General features: G+C 47.8%; 1 protein-coding gene across 2 annotated transcripts in view; it reads left to right on the top strand.

Annotated features, from left to right (window-relative positions):
• Positions 1 to 1,860: 1,860 nt before the first annotated feature.
• Positions 1,861 to 18,563, top strand: part of BLK (BLK proto-oncogene, Src family tyrosine kinase) — a 46,377-nt gene continuing 29,674 nt past the window's right edge. The window contains exon 1 of one of the 2 annotated variants that reach the window (XM_022594919.2): positions 1,861 to 1,992. The gene's annotated coding sequence lies outside the window, so the exon portion shown is untranslated. The remainder of the gene's footprint in view (positions 1,993 to 18,563) is intronic. The other variant, XM_022594915.2, reaches the window with a different exon arrangement.

The raw sequence follows: 18,563 nt of genomic DNA, 5'->3' as shown, positions 1-18,563 counted from the left end.
TCAAAACCCACAGATTCAAACCCACAGATTAAAAAAAAAAATTAGATGTAATTCAGGCAGCATCACTGGACCCTTGGTTAGTAAAAGACTCAACCCAGATGTCTGCCTCTGAGAATTTGCAGGATCCTTAGTGATAAACCATGTTCAAGGCCGTCCCCTTGGTAACATCCCCCAATAATCCCTGATGGAGTTATTGTTCCTGCCTCTGTTCTAATAATGTGCCTTGTTGAGGCGTCTATGGCTGCACTTACCACATCCCATGATCCTTGTCTGTCTACCAGACGCCTTCCCAGGCTCCTTAGACTGAGCCCCTCAGAGGAGAGCCGTGCCTATTATATCTGTATCCCCAGCCTCTGGTGTGTGCTTAGAGCGAACAATCACCAAAGTTTGTTGTGTTAACTGAATTGAAATAACAAGACTGAATCATCTCATCTCAAACAGTAACTTTTAAATCATAAGCTTGGGAGTCCTTGAACTTGTGTTTAAATGTTTAGGTCCAACTCTCAGGTGTCAGGAAGTGAATACAAAAATAATAACACCTGTGATTCACTGAGCACAGCTGGTTCTGGGCCCTGTTCTGGGCCCTTTGCTCTCAAGGATAGAAGAAGACAAAGCAGGGTTTTTTTAAAGATCAGATTTGGGACTTAGATTAGGCATAGTCACATCAGCTACCAGTTATTTGGAGTTCACTACGTGCTAAGTACCGTAATAGAGACTTTTTATACATTAATCCACTTATTCTCACAAAAAACCTTTTGAGAGAAATGAAGCAGACTGTTTCCAAGGAGCCTTAGAACCCACGAACTCCATGTTTCTGCTGCTGATGCCATGAACATCTGTCAAAAAGCTCTTTCCTACCGGGAACTTGCAGAGAATTACTGTCTTAGTCCTAAAATCCAAGGAGAGAAACTCCATAAGGAAGCTGAAATTCTGGACTGTGGTCCCAGGGCAGGAGTAGAAGCAGACCTGTCTAAATTCTATCCCTGCCGCACCCTCACTGAGGTTCCCAGACATAAAGGCAGGAGAGGAAGCCACCCATCGGCTCCCTTTTTTCTGTGCATCAGAAAGCAGGTGTCCAGTGGCCCACCATGTCTGGCTGGACCAGCAAAGTCTCCAGAGGTCATCTCAGCCACCTTCTTGGTCCCATTGGTCCCTCCGCCGGTGCGGTACAGGACAGCACCTCACCACTCTGGGTGTTAGGGTCCTTCCCCATCACCTGTATCATTCTCGGTTCCTCTGAGTTTTCATAGCTGAGTGAAATAGCACAATTGAAGAGGCTCTGAGATCAAAATCAAGGACTGGCTAGGGTGCTAGAAACAAGGGAATTAGCTGATTCTGTGCCGCCTCTCACTCATTCTGTCGTTTGTGCTCTTAGTATCCCATGAGCTAGGTATTGTCAGGACTATCTGGAGGACAAGAAAAATCCAGCAAGCCTGGGAGAATGGCCACCCTGCCCACCCAGATGGCACAAGGCAGCAGAGCCCAAGCTCCTTCTTGCCTTGAAGACAAACACTGCAAAGCAGAGCGAAATACCTTGCCGAGTTAGCTTGGAGGTTACTAACTCTGCCAGGCTTTGCTGCAGGAAAAACAACATCTGTGTTGTTCAATCAAAACCCCATGAGAAAATTTCCCAGTGGCCGAGGGGCATTGTTACCGATGCGGCCCAGGCCCAGAGAAAGACCAGCTGCTTGTGGTCCTTCCTCGCAGGCTTTTCCTGGACCCAGTGAGCCCACGGAAGCTTTTGAAGGGCTTGGCGGGAGGGGCGGGGCTCCTTGGGGGCAGCTGTGACCACAGACCGGGGAGCCTGCCACCTCGGCCGGGTGATTGCCATCGTCAGCAGGAAGCTACGAGCTACTGAACTGATTGAGACACCTGGGATGGGCTCCTGTTTTGGGATTGCTTCCGAGCTGCTGGCTGTAGCTGGAAGGACACTGCCCCACAAGGCGCGGGGATCTGAAGAGCTATGGTGAACGGCCGCTGAGCATTGCCAAGGTAAGATGCATCTTCTGCCTTCCCGACCGTCTCATTTCCTCAAATGGTGCCAACAGTGCCCGGAGGCCTGTGGGTGGGAGACCGGGCAGGAACATTGCTATGGGGGTTATGGGCGGAGAGAGAAGACATTCTTAGGATCCGAGCCACAGCTATGAACAGACTGCCCTGTTGTTTGTTCATTTCTGTTTTAGAGAGTTGCTTGATTTATAAAAGTTCATCCATCCAGGGTAGATTCTGTTTCTCAGGCTTTCTAAGCTGGAAAAGGTGGTAAATGTGCCACAGAGGAAAGAGAGGAGGAGGCTGGACCGGGTGGTGGTGGCGTGCGTGGGCACTCACGGCAGCTGTGGGCTCCAGGCAAGAGCCTCCCTATAAGCGAGAGTAAAGGTACCATGGTGCAGAGCTGATGGAGGCCAGCGGTGATGCATGGGAGCGTCTGGCTCAAGGTCAACGATTGGCTGTTGCTTTTGTTTCATTTTGGGTTTTTTTTTTTTTTAATAAGGTTTTCCATTTTTCAGACATGTGGGGGTAGGGTGATGGAATAGGTTTAACGATGGCCTTTTGGGCTAAGAGATCTATTTGGCCAACCGTGAAAAGGAAAGAACAGTTGACAACATATTTTGAAAGGATTTTAAACATTCTAGGATTTTGACAACTTTTCTAGTCATTTCCTAACTGTGTTTACCACTGTGTTTAGCCTCAACTGCCCACATTACCAATGAACTAAAGAGTTATCACCGCGTTTCCGTAGTTATAGAGAATTCCACATAATATATGTTGATACTCCTCCCTCCCGGAAGGGAGCTTGGTTCCCCTCAGCTTAAGTGAGAACTGGACTTAGTAGAGTGTATGGAAAGCGGAAAACGGTAACACTATAGTGGAGAATCCTGGCCACAAAGTTAACATCTCCAGGGATAAGTCATATTGTATCTATTGCATAACTTTGTCTGCAAGGAGAAAAGTACTTCACCTGTGTGCTCTTCTTCCCCCAAACCCATAATCCCAGTCTAGTCATAAGAAAACATCAGACAAACCCAAATTGAGGGACAGTCTACAGACTATTTGACCTTCTAGATTGTCAAGGTCATGACAAATGAGTAAAGATGGGGAAACGGTCACACATCAGAGGAGAGGAAGGAGACGTGACAACTAAATCCAGAATTCATATCCGGGCTGGATTGGATTCTGGACCAACAACAACCTCAAAGTCATTAGTGAAAATAGGTGAAGTCTAAATAAAGTCTGGAGTCTAATGACTACCATTGTACTGATGTGCCTTTCTTAGTTCTGGCAAATGTACCATGGTTAGGAAAGAAGCCAACATTAGGGGAAGCTGGGTGAAGGATGTATGGGAAGTCTCTATCACCTTGGAGCTCCCCACCTTATTCCCAGAAAGCTCCTTATTTCCCTCTCTTCATGGTATTTCTTATGATTCATTTATTTTTTCATGCAGCACACATTTTTTGAGCCCTCACTGTGTGTCAGGGGACTTAGGGCCGACGCCCCACCTCTGTCTCCCAGCAGAGCTCACTGCGCTGGTTCAGGTTCCTGGGCCCTAGCACATGCCTAGCTACCCACAACTGGCCCCTCACCAGTGAGGAAGTAAGAGGCCGAGCGTGGAGGCCAGGGAGGGCCCAGACCCGGCACGGAATACCCGATGAACTCTGCCGTCCTGAGCTCAGCCATCCCCACAGAATCTGTGGTCAGCCAAGCAGCAGTGAGCTGTGCTGGCCGACGCTCTCCCGTGAGCGGAGCATCTCCAGAGGGATGCAGAGCAGAACTGGGACTCTTGAAGAGCCAGCTCCTGCACTGCCCTAGAATCTGCAGCATCCAGATGAGACCAGTAGGGGCGGCATCCTTGCTTGTAAGGGGCTGCTGTTTGGAAAGGTACCAGGGAGACAGAGAAGCCCGACCTCCCCAGCACACACACACACACACACACACACACACGCACACCCCACAGGCCTGGCAGAGCAGGTGTGCCCTTGTTCGAAGGTGATATCTCAGCCAGATTAGAGAAACGCTGCGGAAGCAGATGAGAAAGAAGAAAGAATTATGAAGCTGTGGGGTGATAGCGTCTAGATGAAAATCACATCACTTAGATGAAGATCAGAATTAAAGAGCGGAGATTCCCACTGGGCCTACAGTCCCCTCCCTGTCATGTCCCCTGCTCCCTCACTGCTCCTGGACCTCCTCCACAGGTCCGCGCTCCTGCTGGGCACACGCCCCCCCACCCCTCATCCAGGCAAGTCCCTCTTGTCAGGATCAGAAGACCAATGTGCTCTCTTCTGTCACCAGTGCCCAGACCCAGCCCTGTGTCCCCATGGCCTCCAGCACATGCTTAGGGCTATTTGCTTGCTGGTCTGCTGCCCCTCTGGACCTGGGCTCCTCCAGGACAGGGACCAGGCCCTTCCTCCCTTCCCTCTGAGTCCCAGCACCCAGAACGTGCCTAGCACAGGGTGGATTCCCTGTGGAGTGGTTCTTGAGGGAGAGAAACAACAACACATTCTGGAATGCAAATAAGCTTAAGACATGAGGAAGAAAGCTGGAAGGAGGAAAAGCATGTGAGATTTCACAATCACCCTTAGTCACAGTGGACTCCGGGACCATGGCCACACCGGGGCTTTAATAGAGGCCCTTGCAGAAGGAGATGGGGTGTCACTAGGTCTCCAGCATGTTCTGCTCCTGCAAGGAAGAGTGGACCAGAGGAAGGTGCTGGACCTTGGGACCAGCCAATCCTGCACTGGGACCTGGCTCTGCCACTTATGGGGGATCTGGGAGGGTGGAGCAAATGACCTAGCTCTCTGTAAAGGGGGAACAGTTGCACCCAGCTCCAGGTACAGAAGTGAGAACTAAATTGAACAAGATGATTGGAGCATGGAGGCTCTGCCATGGCCCCTCAGCTCCCCATGGGCCACTGTGTGGCTTGTGCGTACCCCCTCACAAAAGGCCTGATGCTTCCTAAAACCATGGGGGTAGAAAGAGGTTATCTCGGGTGCCTTGTCAAGGCCACTGTCTGCTGGCCTCTTTGCACACCTTGTTACCTGGGCTGCTGCGCCAGGACCAGGGTGAGGCAAGTGGGGCTCCGAGGGTACAGAATTTAAAGAGGGTCACCCTCTCAGGATCGCTCAGGTGCAGGGGATGATTGAATATATTCACATGTCTGCACGGATATGAGATGCTCTGTGTTTAATGGATTAAGTCAGGAGTTCTGACCTCGAGACCACAGACCCCTCTTAAGTTTCACGGGACCTGTGAGCTCCCTGAACTATGTGGACGCGTGCATTCTTCTGCAGAGAGCATTTATGGCTTTCATCAGATTCCCAAAAGGATCTGTCCACCCCAAAATATTTGGACTCACCAAGTCCAATGGTTAGGAAGGATAATTTAATTTTGTCTCAGTGTGCTGTATGTACAAGGCAGGGAAAGGGACTTGGGCATAAGAGAGAGACAAAGCAGCCGTGGCTGAGAGGTCCTACAGCTGAGAGGTTGGATGCCTGGGCTTGTGGAATGCAGGGCCCAAGTTCAAGGTTCAGTCCTGCCACTTCCTGGCTGTTGCACCTCAGGCATGTCACCAAATGTCTTCCTGAAATAACAATTGTTTGACCTCACACTATACTGGCAGCCTCACCTATCTCAGTAGGGGACTTATACCCTTAAGTCTCATTTCTTTATTTGTTGATAAAAGCACATCACAGTGTTATAAAAATTAAACTCCAAAGCCCTAATTCTTTGGTGAATTGAAGCTGAGGAGGACAGAATATTTCCATCTAGATTCTATTCAATGCTTCATGGAAGAATCAATTCTCCGTGTAAGAGGAGTCCTTGTAATTTGAAAAGGCGCATTTCACATTTGTAACTTCTTAGATTTATTTGTACGCACAACATTTATCTTGAAATCTTGAAAAAGGAGAGTGTGATTTGGTTTCTCAAAAGAGGAAATGGGTTTAATAAGATTGAGAAACATGAATCTAGGTGCCTTGGGTGCCCCCCCTGTGTCGAGCTTATTGGGCCGAGAGCTGTGTGTCTGGATCTCAGTGCCTGGGCTGTTCAGGGAACCACATTCCTGAATCAGGCCCATGCACCCAGCTTGGCAAGGACACACTGTGCTCGGCTCATACTAAAGGCGCCTGTAAGAAACAAGGCAGGCCCTTCACCGTGGCATCGTTGCTGCAATGCTGTTGAGGCCGCCGCCCACCACTGCGCTCAGCACCCCCCTAAAAGGAGCCTCGGGGGAATTACTCTCAGACTCCAGACCTGGGAGACCCCAACTCTTCCAACGGGTCATTTCCCACCCGCTGCTTCAGACTCCAGGACACTTATAGCCAAATTTCCATCTAACCATATTAGCAGCTGGGGAGCCCCATCTCAGGGTCTGTATTTCTGTGTACCTGCCTTACTGTCAAATTTGTTTTCCTGCCCTAACTTACCCTTTGGTCTGATTTCTTTGTCTACTTTTCTCTCCTGTTATTTCATATTTATTTTTATAAGTGGCCCCAAATCTTTTTGGAAACATCAGGAAATGAATAAATAAGTAAACAAAAACAGGACAGTGTTCTGGAAAGAGCCTGATGCATGGTGAGGGTACTGAATAAGAATTAGCTCCCTTTCTGTGTACAAAGCATAGACCAACCTATTGTGAGATATCCAGCTGTGGGTCTATTATAGTTAGACAAATAGCCTGTTTCAACTGTCTGTTTTTACAGTTATTGTAGCCTCTATTGTTACAGAGGTTATATAAAATTATTTCATGGTAAGATTCTTTTTATTCCTACCATTTCTAAAGTAAACGGGACTTTTCAAAAATAAATTCATTTTTTTTAAAAAAGCATTGCACTTGGGGAGTTCCCTGGTGGTCCAGTGGTTAAGACTCCGTGCTCCCAATGCAGAGGGCCCGGGTTTAATCCCTGGTCGGGGAACTAGATCCCACATGCATGCTGCAATTAAGAGTCTACATGCCGCAACCAAGGATCCCACATGCTGCAACGAAGATCCTGAACACAGCCACAAAGATCCCACGTGCCGCAACTAAGACCCGGCACAGCAAAATAAAATAAATAAATATTAAAAAATAAAATAAAAAAGTATTGCATTTGAAGATAGGACCAAAAGTAATAAGGCATTTTATGATTTTATTTGGGTGGCTTTCTGGGAAAGGCTGAAGTCTCCTTTTCCTAATGAGAGCCATTTCTATTTTGTGGTGTCCGTCTGCCTGTCTGTCGGTCGGTCTGGCAGACTCCCTGGCACCTGTCAGTGACGTCAGGGATGTGTCAGGTTAAGACAGGCGTCTTCGGGACTGACAGCAGGGATGTGCTGTCACGTGCTTAACCACCAGCTTTCCGGGAAGCAAACATACACATTCACACGTATAAATTATTCATCAATTTTACTGGTATGAAGGACGTGTGATGCATAATTTACAAACATTAATATATACAATACCCCTTCTTATAAATACCACACAGCCCATCGATTCTCCATAGAATGCTTTTGTGAACTCTTGCCAAACCCTTGTATCCAAAGTCAAGCTATGGTTGCCATCAACGCACACGAACTTCACTGATACTTTCACTTATGCCAAGAAGTAAGATCAGACTGAAACCACAAAGACATGTCGGAACTGCTCTTGTTAGTCTATGTGGTGACGCACTTCTTTACTAAATTGGAAAATCGTTTTTTATTACTTTAAAAATTTTCCCCATTTTGGGGGGTGCTATTCACAGCTACAAATATTTTTAAATGAAATCAACATTATCAGCATTTTCTCCATCACTGTCGTAAGTTGGGAAAACCAGCGCAACAGATCAGCCCCAGATGTACAGCCCTTGCCTATTCCTGTGGTGTAAACACTCCCGCCGTAGCTGATTTCAAGCCGCCAGCATGACCTGGCTGAGCACAAAGCGGGGAGGCTGGAAGGAGGCGAGGCAGCACACCGCTATACTGCGTCCACCCTACAGATACCACTGATATAAGTAACAAGAGCAGAGACAAGAGTAAACTATCTAGGAAGTGATGAGGTTTGAGTGTGTATTACCTCCGTTTTTAATGTCATTTAATTATATTTTATGTCATTTTAATTTTGAATAACAATGTACTTAACAAACAGCTCGCAAATACCCCCCAAATTTAACAATTGGCTCTTACAAACCAGCGTGAGCTGGCTCCAGCACATGGCTGCCTGAGAGGCATAATATCTCAGTGCCAAAGTACAGATCTGCGCCTTGTCTGTAACTGGGCTTTGCTGAGCAGGGCCAAGTAGAGACGAACCTGCCTCCTGGGCTCTCCTGAGTCCCAAGCCTGGCAGAAGACGCCCAGGGATCTGGGGGTCCTGCCGTGTGCTTGGTGGCAGGGAAAAAGGAGGGGTGCAGGACCCTGGATGGAGACCCTCTCCCCACAGCAGGCGTGTCTCTGCACCTGTTGCTGCAGCTGGCGACCTAAGTCTTGGAGATCATGGACCCCTGCTGAGTTTCATGGAGCCTATGACCTCCTTGAACTTGCATGCAAGCTTTTGTGGAATGGACAGGTCTTGAGCAAAGATCGTTTATAGCTTTCATCAGATTTCATCAAATCAGGAAGGTTTGGGGCTGCTGGCATGGGAAGGATTGGTTTCTGTTTGACTTCCAAGGGGAGAAGGTGGCTTTTCCGAGTACTCCTGGGACCTGCTCCAAGAATGAGACAAGGTGGCCCCCGCAGGGGAGGCCCTTGCCACTCGCGTCACCTAGAAGTGTGGGTAGAGACGCTTCCTAGAGGGGACCGGGGCTCAGTGCAGGACACAGTGCTGTGGCTCCCAGCCATCAAGGCTGAGATTGTAGATGTTGCCCCTGACAACCAGGCCCGGTGGCCCTGTCACAGGTGCGGAGGAGGGATGGGGCTCAGCGAGCCCATGTTTCTGCCGCGGCCTGACCCCCGCTGAGGCTGCTCCCACCTGGGCAGCCAGTGAGAGGTGCCCGCTCCCACCCTCCCCTCCTGGTCAGATGGAGCTTCCCAGGGTCCTCCATGCCCCATTGTCACCAAGACAAGTGCCCTCTGAGAACTCGCAAACGGGAAGCGAAAATAACACCCCCAGAGAGGCTCCTGGCCCAGAGCCGAGGGGACAGGCCCTGTGACTGTCTCCCTCCTTCTGGTCTTTAGGAGGATCTCATTTGCTTGCACAAGAGTTTGCTCATAGGAAGGTCACACTTTGGTGGCGTCGGGAGGGTCTAACACCTTTCTCCTCAAGGCCCCTTGAGGGACACGCAGGTGGACCGAGGTGGGTGCAACTCAGCCTTTGCTGCATCCATGCAAATGGCTCCACCACATTCATCCTGGCGCGTGGAACCTCTACTTGCAGCCTGCACAGAAAGCCACTCTCTCGTGATGTGCACCCTGCCCTCCTCCCATCTGTTTGTGTGCCATCAGAACTGCTGCGGGGGCTGCCTGCCTGTGAAAGAGTCACCATCACCACGTGTGGTCCTTCTCGTCCTGTTGATCAGAAAGGCCCTTGACAATGAAGGGAAGGGAAAGGTGTAAGAAGGACTGGAGAGAAACACGGGCCTCAGGGGCTTCCCTGGTGGCGCAGTGGTTGAGAGTCCGCCTGCCGATGCAGGGGACACGGGTTCGTGCCCCGGTCCGGGAAGATCCCACATGCCGCGGAGTGGCTGGGCCCGTGAGCCATGGCTGCTGAGCCTGCGCGTCCGGAGCCTGTGCTCCGCAGCGGGAGAGGCCTCAGCAGTGAGAGGCCCGCGTACCGCAAAAAAACCCAAAAAAAACACGGGCCTCAAGAGCTGGTTTTGTCCAGGTCTATAATGTTGTCAGAAGTTTTATATTTAAGGTCTTTGATGAATTCTCTTGGTTAAATACTTTCAGTTCATTGTAAGTGGGAGGGGCCCCTAGCCAATCTCCCCTGAGCAGGTGCTCAAAAGATGTTTCCAGTGTGGTGATTGCTGCTCCATGGGGCCCTGTGACTGAGGAGCGTGCCCCCATCTCCCACCCCTGAGACAGGACCCCTTGAGGTTTTAGCCTCAGGAGGCTGGAACTTGCCGGCATGCAGTGTTTGGTGCGGCAGTCCTTTTTGGACCCTGTTTTAAGAATTTTATACTAGAAAGATGAAAAAGAAAATCTGTTGCAGGCAAGGGGCTTGTTGATGTAGGTGTGCTCACACACACACACGCACACACAGACACACAAGCACACACAGAGACACACCGGCTCATACGTACACATGGACACACACACACACACACACGTCAACAACACCAAGAAACCACCCAGCACAACAAATTGCATTTGCAACAAAAGTGAATGAATCCATTCTGCCCCATAAAGAGATCTCCAGGCCTCTTCCATTCTGGAGAAATCTAGTCGCTGGAGCACCTCCTCCCCAAAGTCCTTCTCCTGCTACATACTTACTACCGCACAATGTTTTCTGTCATCAAATAGCAAGACGTGTCTTCTTCTGCTCTGAGTGGGTCTCGGGAGGGCCGAGAGCACCCACCACCACTCTCCCACCCAGAGCCAGTCCCGGCGTGTTTGCAGGAGCACGGGGCTGGGACTGGGGCTGTGGGCAAGTCAGAGGGGAGGATGGAGGTGCCAGGCCCGCCCGTCCTCGGGGTCTGGCGTTCCTTGGCCTGACTCCACACTCTGCAGGAGAGGCCGGGTCTGAAATCCCTGGGTGCCCTGCCAGCCCTTCCTCCCATCTCCTGCTAAGGTGACCAGCTCCCCTGGCATCTCCGGGAGGAGTGTGGAGTGTTCCTACAAAGGAGCCCTGAAGTGCAGGGGAAGCAGGAGTCGTAGCAAAGGCAGAGGACGGCCGGAGCTGCCCCAGGCTTCCCTGTGTGAGGGCAGCACTGATCACACTGACTTCTCCTTTGTCAAATGCGCCCCCAGGTCTCCATCGCTTTAGCTCAGGTCCCCCCTACTCCAGCCTGGATGATTGCACATCCTGGGAGCTCATCTGTCTTCTTCCAGTCTCTTCCATGCCAGTCCATCCTGCATGTGGTCGGTGAGGTCTTTCTAAAGGTCAAACGTGGCCCTGTCACCAGTCAGGGTAAAATCTCTGTTGACTCCTCGATGCCTGAGAACAGAGACCAGACGGTCTGGGTCTCCGTCCCCTCTCCTGGCATCCACCTCCAGGCTCACTGGGCCCACCACAACTCAGAGCTTTTGTTAAATCCTCTTCTCTGCCGGAAATGCCCATCTCCCCAGGGAGAGATCCTGTGGGACCTCGAAGGTCCAGATCTAAAATCTCGTGAGCTTCTTATGGCCGTTCCCCTCCACCCGGGCCTGGCTAGAGGCTCCCTCCATGGAGCCCAGCAGGGAGCTTAAGAGAAAGGACTTTGGGCTTCAAGCTGGGTGGCACCGTCTCCATCCCAGGTCCCATTTACACACCCCAGTTGTATCGCCAACTCCCAGCCACACACCCAGAGAGCAGAGTACCGTTCACGAGGTCACACAGATCATCAGTGACTGGCCTGGCCCTCGGGCTGGACCTCGTCACTCTTCACTTCCGTCTGTCTGGCCTTAAGACTGCCTTGAAGCTTTCCCATGCTGCGCTTGCCAACCTAAGGGAGGACAGCGCAGTGCTGAGTTTGTTTCCTTGCTTTATTCTCTTTTACTTTCCCAAGGCCGCACAGCCTGGGAACCCTCAGGAATAAGTATTTGGCTCATTTATTATCCCCCCACCCCCAAACAAAGAAGAAGAAGAATGTCCTGCTTGTGAGAACAATGACGCTAAGGGGAACCTTTGAAATTGTTGACAAGGACACCAGCTTCACAGACCGTAGCAGCACGGGTTGAGCAAGTTTATGATGAAGGTGTTGCTGCCTCTGGAAGGATGTCTGGTGGGCTCAGGGGGGTCAGGACAGAGTGTGGACCCATGTGGGAGGGTATGAATCTCAGCCACACTCAGTGTGCAAAAACAGACCATCTAGTCTGAGCATCTTTGTTTCTGCTGGGTAGTGGAAAGCCCCCCAGTGAGCTCAGCACCCTCCCCCTTTCTCCAGGGTTGGGTCCAAGGTTGGGGGTGGGGAGCTCAAGGGAATCAGGCCTTTGAGGCGACCTATCTGATCCTACTTCTCTATCCACGCAGGCCGCTGCTGGGATGTCTTATTCCAGCCTCTGCCCCGAGTCAAGGCTGTCAGGGTGCCACACCCTGGCATCCACATCCACGTGCGCTAAGCCAGACTCACACGAGGCCCCGAGGGCGCAGAAACGAGAGTCTCTGTGAGGTCAGATGTGCACCCACTGTGCCCACCCCTATCTGATCTGTCTGTGACGGGGCTGTCACCCAGGTCCTGCCATGGGCTTCGGGGCCATCAGACGAGGAGGCCAGCAGAGCCTCGGTGGAGGAGCTGCAGAAGGAGGGCAGCCCTGCATGTGCTGAGCGCTTTGGGAAGGAAAAGCCACATGTGAAGGATGTGGTGATGGCGGCTCTCGCTGTTCACGACCCCCCCAGCTGCAGGGCTGCAGAGATGAGAGGGAGGCGGTTAGGAGCTCGCCTGAGGGACGTGAGACAGGCCTGAGGTCAGAGCTGGGCTGTGAAGCCTCCATGCTAATGACTAGTGCGCTGACCGTGACCTTAAGAAGGTCAAGTCCTTATTGATGAAGCTGCTGCCACTCCGCCCGCCTCCCCCCCCCCCAGCTGGTTGCACTGCAGGAAGATCCTGGGCAATTTTCTCTTGGTGGCTGTTGTGAGAGTAGCTAAACTCCCAGGACCCATGCGGACCCTGCGGGGACCCTGTGTCTATTTTCAGCTTGGCAGGGGAGTGGTCTGTCACCTGGGTGTGTCCTTTACTTCTGACTCTGCTTGTGGATGGGGGAATCTAAAAAGCAGAAGGTCACGTACATTTAGACATGAAATTCCTCATGCTGTTTGCAGGAACCAGTCTCCCTGTCAGCCCAGACTCGGATGACGAGGACCCAAGCCTAGGAATAAGGATGTGCTCTCTCTGCTCTTCCAGTTGCAGCCTGGGGTTTTGTGCTCCGTGAGGTCTGCGGAGCTCTGACCAGGTCCGCCGGGGGCCTTCCTTCTTCACCTGCTTACAGGGAAGCCACAGAAAGGGCCGGGCCACTTAGAAGCAGGAGATCCGCCACAGCCATTTGGAAGAATAGGCTGATTTCGTACAGATTTATCATTTACCTCCTTTCTTTAAAACTATAAGAATCATATAATACCAAAAAATTTTTGGAAATAGATATGAGCCATCAATAATTCCACTAACCTCTGATTTCTACCCAAGACTTGCTTGTCTTGGTTCATACGATGCAGCTTCTCATTGCTGGAATCATAAGGGACAGAGACCTTTGGATTCTGGAGGTTTTTTCCTTGCTTTCTTTTTTTCATCTTAACATAAGCATCTTTCCCATGGCTACATGTCTTCACAGTGATCATTTTTGAAGCTGCATAATATTTCATTGTGTTAACTGTATTTCAAACTGAACATTTCGTTTCCTTTTTTAAACATCCTGGAGGGCTATGATTAAAAACAAAATAACATGTAGCTTGCAAAGTCATTCTGAACTACGTCACTCAGCCAAAGAGTATTCTTTCCTAGTCCTTCCGAGGAACGACAGTTATATAGGGAGACGGAATGCTTATTTGGGGGTGGAGTGGGGTGGACTTGGACTTGCATTTGAAGCCGTGGTGATAGTGGCCTGAGTTTTCATCCTCTCATCTAGCTCCCTCGTTGTCAGCAACTATATTCGCTGACCAGGGTTACTGATGTGGTCTTTGGCCGGAAAACAGACTTTCCTCTCTGTGAAATGAAATGACTCATAAGGAAACAAAACCCAAGGCTTTGGCCTCATTTGTCCCATAGTCTAAACCAAGATTCTTAATCAGAGGTCCATGAATCGTTGTGAGGGTTTTGGGGAAGAAGCGTCCTGAAAATGAACACACAATTGGACATGTATGCACATAAGTGTATTTGCTGGGGGAGGTGTCTGTAGTTTCGTCAGATTCTCAAAGGAGGCTGTGGCCCCCAAAATGTTTTTAAAAACAACAGACCTCTCTTTCTCTCTCTCTCCTTCCCTCCCACCCCCTTTTGGGAGTCTGGGGTTGAAATAAAAGAATCCAAAAATCTGTGTCTCCATACAGGAAGTCCAGGCGTGGAATGGTGACCATATGATCCTCATCTGGGGAACCTTGGATTCGAACCCAAGCCTGTCTCACTGCCAGCTCTGCGTGTGTGCACCCATTGTGCTAAAGTGCCTTATGGTTGAGAGAGTTGCTTCTCTTTTTACTTCTTTAACCAAAGCCAATTGCTAATGTGTTCAAATAAGAGGCTCTGCCATGATCATGGCCATCCTTGGTTCTTAACAAGAGGAAATGTTTTGGCCTTGCATTTCTCTCCAGGGAGTTGGCCTGACACAGAAATATTTGTGGTTGGTTAATTAACCATAGGAGATGAGCTGAGTTTATCACAGGAAATGTTATCACTCAAGGCTTAAGGAGCCAAAGAAACTTTGAAATCCAAGAGACCAAACCCAACAGTTCAACCCAACGGGTGGGAGACTTCAACCCATGACTTCCTGAATACCAAGGGGCCTCTTCTCTTCAAACAGATGTTTTTAGTAACAACAAACTGTTTGGCACCCTTAAGTGACTTTGGCTTCCTAAATGTGTTTGATTTCCTTTCTCTCTTAGTAATCCTGTCCTGAATCTCCTTAAACACAAGCGTGCATCCCTGGAGGCAAGAAGATGGGGCAAAATTCAATCTCAGGTCTCCTTGTTTCCTCTGAGAATCTCTGCTAAGTTAACCACTTATTATTCCTGAAAATTGGCAGCCGTTAAAGGGGAAAGACTTCCTGAAATATGGGAAATAATCATGCAATAAAAAAGTGTAAATTATTTCATTTTGGACATCTTAGATGTAATACAATATTAAACATTAGATCAATGTGCCTTGTTGACCACATAGTATTGGCTAGGGATCGATAATCAGTACATAGAGTAACACTGGCTTTTGGTATAAATGGCATCTTTTTACTATAGTCCTGGTAAATTAAACTGATTACTCTTTATGGCAGCGGGATATTAGGGGGAAGTGGATCAGCAGGCATTTTCTTATATTTGGGTTCTCTCTGATTGATTCATTCATTCCAAAGAAGAGAAAGCTCTACTGCATATTAGAATACGTTCCAAGTGCTGAGATGGGTCCTGGAGATACAAAGATGAAAAATTTTAAAAAGCCCCTTCCCTTGAGGCATTCACAAAGTCTAATTTAGAAGGCAGGCGTTAAACAGAAGGCCCAAAGGACTGTGATTGGTGCTGTAAGAAGTGCTGTGGGCCAGAGGAGGGGGTGACGTAATGGAAACAGGGTGCCAGGATGATGGATGGGCTACGCCATGAATGAAGACTAGCTCTTCAATCAGACCCAGGGACCAACACCCAAGAAAATCATGTTGGGTGTTTCCTTAGCTCTTTTCCAGAACTTATTATCATTTCTTAATGTGGTCTAATCAATATCATCGTTAGCATGTAAAAATCTTGACTCAGTAAGTCAGAAAGAGAAAAACAAATACTGTATGCTAACGGATATATATGGAATCTAAAAAATAAAATTTAAAAAAAGGTTCTGAAGAACCTAGGGACAGGACAGGAATAAAGATGCAGACGTAGAGAATGGACTTGAGGACACAGGGAGGGGGAAGGGTAAGCTGGGACAAAGTAAGAGTGTAGTATTGACATATATACACTACCAAGTGTAAAATAGATAGCTAGTGGGAAACAGCTGCATAACACAGGGAGATCAGCTCTGCGCTTTGTGACCACCTAGAGGGGTGGGATAGGGAGGGTGGGAGGGAGACTCAAGAGGGAGGGGATATGGGGATATATGTATACATACAGCTGATTCACTTTGTTATACAGCAGAAACTAACACAACATTGTAAAGCAATTATACTCTAATAAAGATGTTAAAAAAAAACTTCACTGTAAACACTGCACTGAAAAAAATAAAAAACACTGCACTGAAATCCACCTGATGACGTATTAGTTATCCAGTAGGGAGGTGGATAGTCTGGAAGATGGACAGTTCTAAATTTTTAGGCTTTATTATTTGGTCTTAACAGAGATTTTTATTATGTATGGTACTTTAAAGTTTACATATTATTTAAATGATTTTCATTTGATCCTTTAAGGCAAGCAGGAAACATATCCCTAGCCCCATTTTATAGATAAAGCAACTGAGGCTCAGCAAGATTTAAAAATCTTGCCCCAAATCACACAAGCTTCTAAATAAACAAATATAAGTATTTCTTGATGGTTTGGGGGTCTGTATAATAATATATTATCAAGCCATGGTATAATAATAACTGACATTTATTGAGTGCTTACTATGTGTCAAGGCACTATTGTAAGTAAGTTATATAGTTCAACTTATTTAACATAAAATCATTCAGGAACTTGCTTTCATAAAAGTATTTTTGGCTTTTTTTGCCTTTGCTCATCTTATAGATGAGTCCAGATTACTCACTTTCAAGGTTTTCTGGGCAAAAGGCATGATTGCCTTTCCAAAAATGTAATTAATTATTCAAGAAAGACTGAAGCAAAGTTCTCCCTTTTTTTTCTTTTTGCCCTTAGTAGGATATTTTCTTTTTCTTTTTCTTTCTTTCTTTTTTTTTTTTTTTTTTTGGCCGTGCCACGCGACATGAGGGATCTTAGTGCCCCAACCAGGGATGGAAGGCTTGCCCCCTGCAGTGGAAGTGAGGAGTCGTAACCACTGGCCCACCAGGGAAGTCCCAGATACAATATTTTCATACTCCCCATATAGTATCTTCTTTATTCAAGTATTTGTTAAGTTGAACTTTTGCCTTCTTTTATTACATTGAAAAAGTTATTTATATACTCTTATATCAGATATATGTTTTTCAAGCATTTTCCCCTGTCTGTGGTTTACTTTGGAAAAGTCTAATTTATCAATTTTTTCTTTCATGCTTACATGCTTTTAAGTTCTAAGAGATTGTTTTTTGCCTAAGCCAGGATCACAAAGATTTTCCCCTATGATTTTTTTTCTAGAACTATAATGTATCTTTTTTAGCAGCTTTTAGGATTTTTTTCTTTATCACTAGTTTTCAGCAATTTGATCATGATGTAACTTGATGTGGTTTTCTTCATACATGAGGTTGAGTGACTTTCTTGAATCCTTGGGTTTATAGTTTTCATGAAATTTGGAATTTCCATCTTTCATTTCAAATTTTTTTCTCTTCCATCCCTTTTCTGATAATCCAATTATGTGTTTTTTGACCACTTAATGTGGTCAGTTGTCTCACAGTTCGCTGTGCCCTGTTCTTTTTCTAGTTTTATTTCTCTTTATTTATTGAAAGCACTTCACTTTAGTTTCTTTTTCTATTGCTGCTATGTCTACAATCTCTAAGACCTGCATCCTGTTCTAAAATCCTACCATAATCTACTTTTACTTGTTTATCACTTATTACTTATACATAATTTTCTAATCATTTTTATGTTTTTCACAGATGTCATCACAAGTGTTTCATTTACATTACTTCACATACTTTGGAACACAGTAGATTCAGCCAGATTTCGAAGCCAGAGAATTGGTTTTTAAATGTTAGTCTCTGACTCGGTGTACAGTCTTGATCAAGTCTTTAGACCTCACTGAGCCTCAGTTTCTTCATCTATAAAATGGGAAGGAGTATGTCTACTGTCAGGTCTAGATATACTATATGTAAAGCACATGGCAGAGTGTCCAGCCTTGAGTAGGAAGGAATACTAGGTCCAGTGCTAGTAATCATTAGTATTCATGCTCCCCTGTGATAGGCAAATCCTACAACAAAGAGTTTTATAAGTTAATTTTAGATCTCTGTGCCTCTAGCCGGACATCCATGTCTCACAATAATTACAGTTAACCCAAAAAATGTCAGGGGGGGCTTCCCTGGTGGCGCAGTGGTTGAGAGTCCACCTGCCGATGCAGGGGACGCGGCTTCGTGCCCCGGTCCGGGAAGATCCCACATGCCGCGGAGCGGCTGGGCCCGTGAGCCATGGCCGCTGAGCCTGCGCGTCCGGAGCCTGTGCTCTGCAACGGGAGAGGCCACGGCAGTGAGAGGCCCGCGTACCGGAAAAAAAAAAAAAAAATATATCAGGAACCTAAGACCTTTTTTTTTTCTTTTCTTTTCTTTCTGTCTTTAACCTTTTCCAATTTCCTGTTTGCAAGCATAAAATAGAGCCAGCTTTTTCAGTCCGAATGTCTCCCTGCCCCCTCAAGCCTGGTAGAGGTGCTTCTCTGCACAAGCCTCCCTTCTGTTTACAAATTCCACCTCTGAGTTGTGCATAATAAACATTGGAGAGGCGGCTCAAAAGGACTGATGATGGCTAGTGCCTTTGAAAGCAATTCAGGTCGTGAACAGACGCGCATCTGGGAAGACACCTGTGAGCCTCAGCTTGAGAGAACAAGGCTTCTCGTCAGAGATGTGACACAAATCCCTGTTCAGTTGCTTCTGTTTCTTCACCTCCGTCTTCAGCCTCCTGAGGACGAGGATGAGGTTTCTGTTCAGCTCACAGGGTCGTTTTGAGGGACACGTGTATGGAGGACAAACAAAAATCATTCCTTTTAAAGACAAGAGGATCACAGGCAGGA

The sequence above is a fragment of the Delphinapterus leucas genome, chromosome 6 (genome assembly GCF_059928025.1).
Source record: "Delphinapterus leucas isolate spDelLeu-1000000601 "Yukka" chromosome 6, BTC_Dleu_Yukka2, whole genome shotgun sequence".
Taxonomy (NCBI): Eukaryota; Metazoa; Chordata; class Mammalia; order Artiodactyla; family Monodontidae; genus Delphinapterus; species Delphinapterus leucas.
This window is presented reverse-complemented; position numbering and strand designations above follow the sequence as displayed.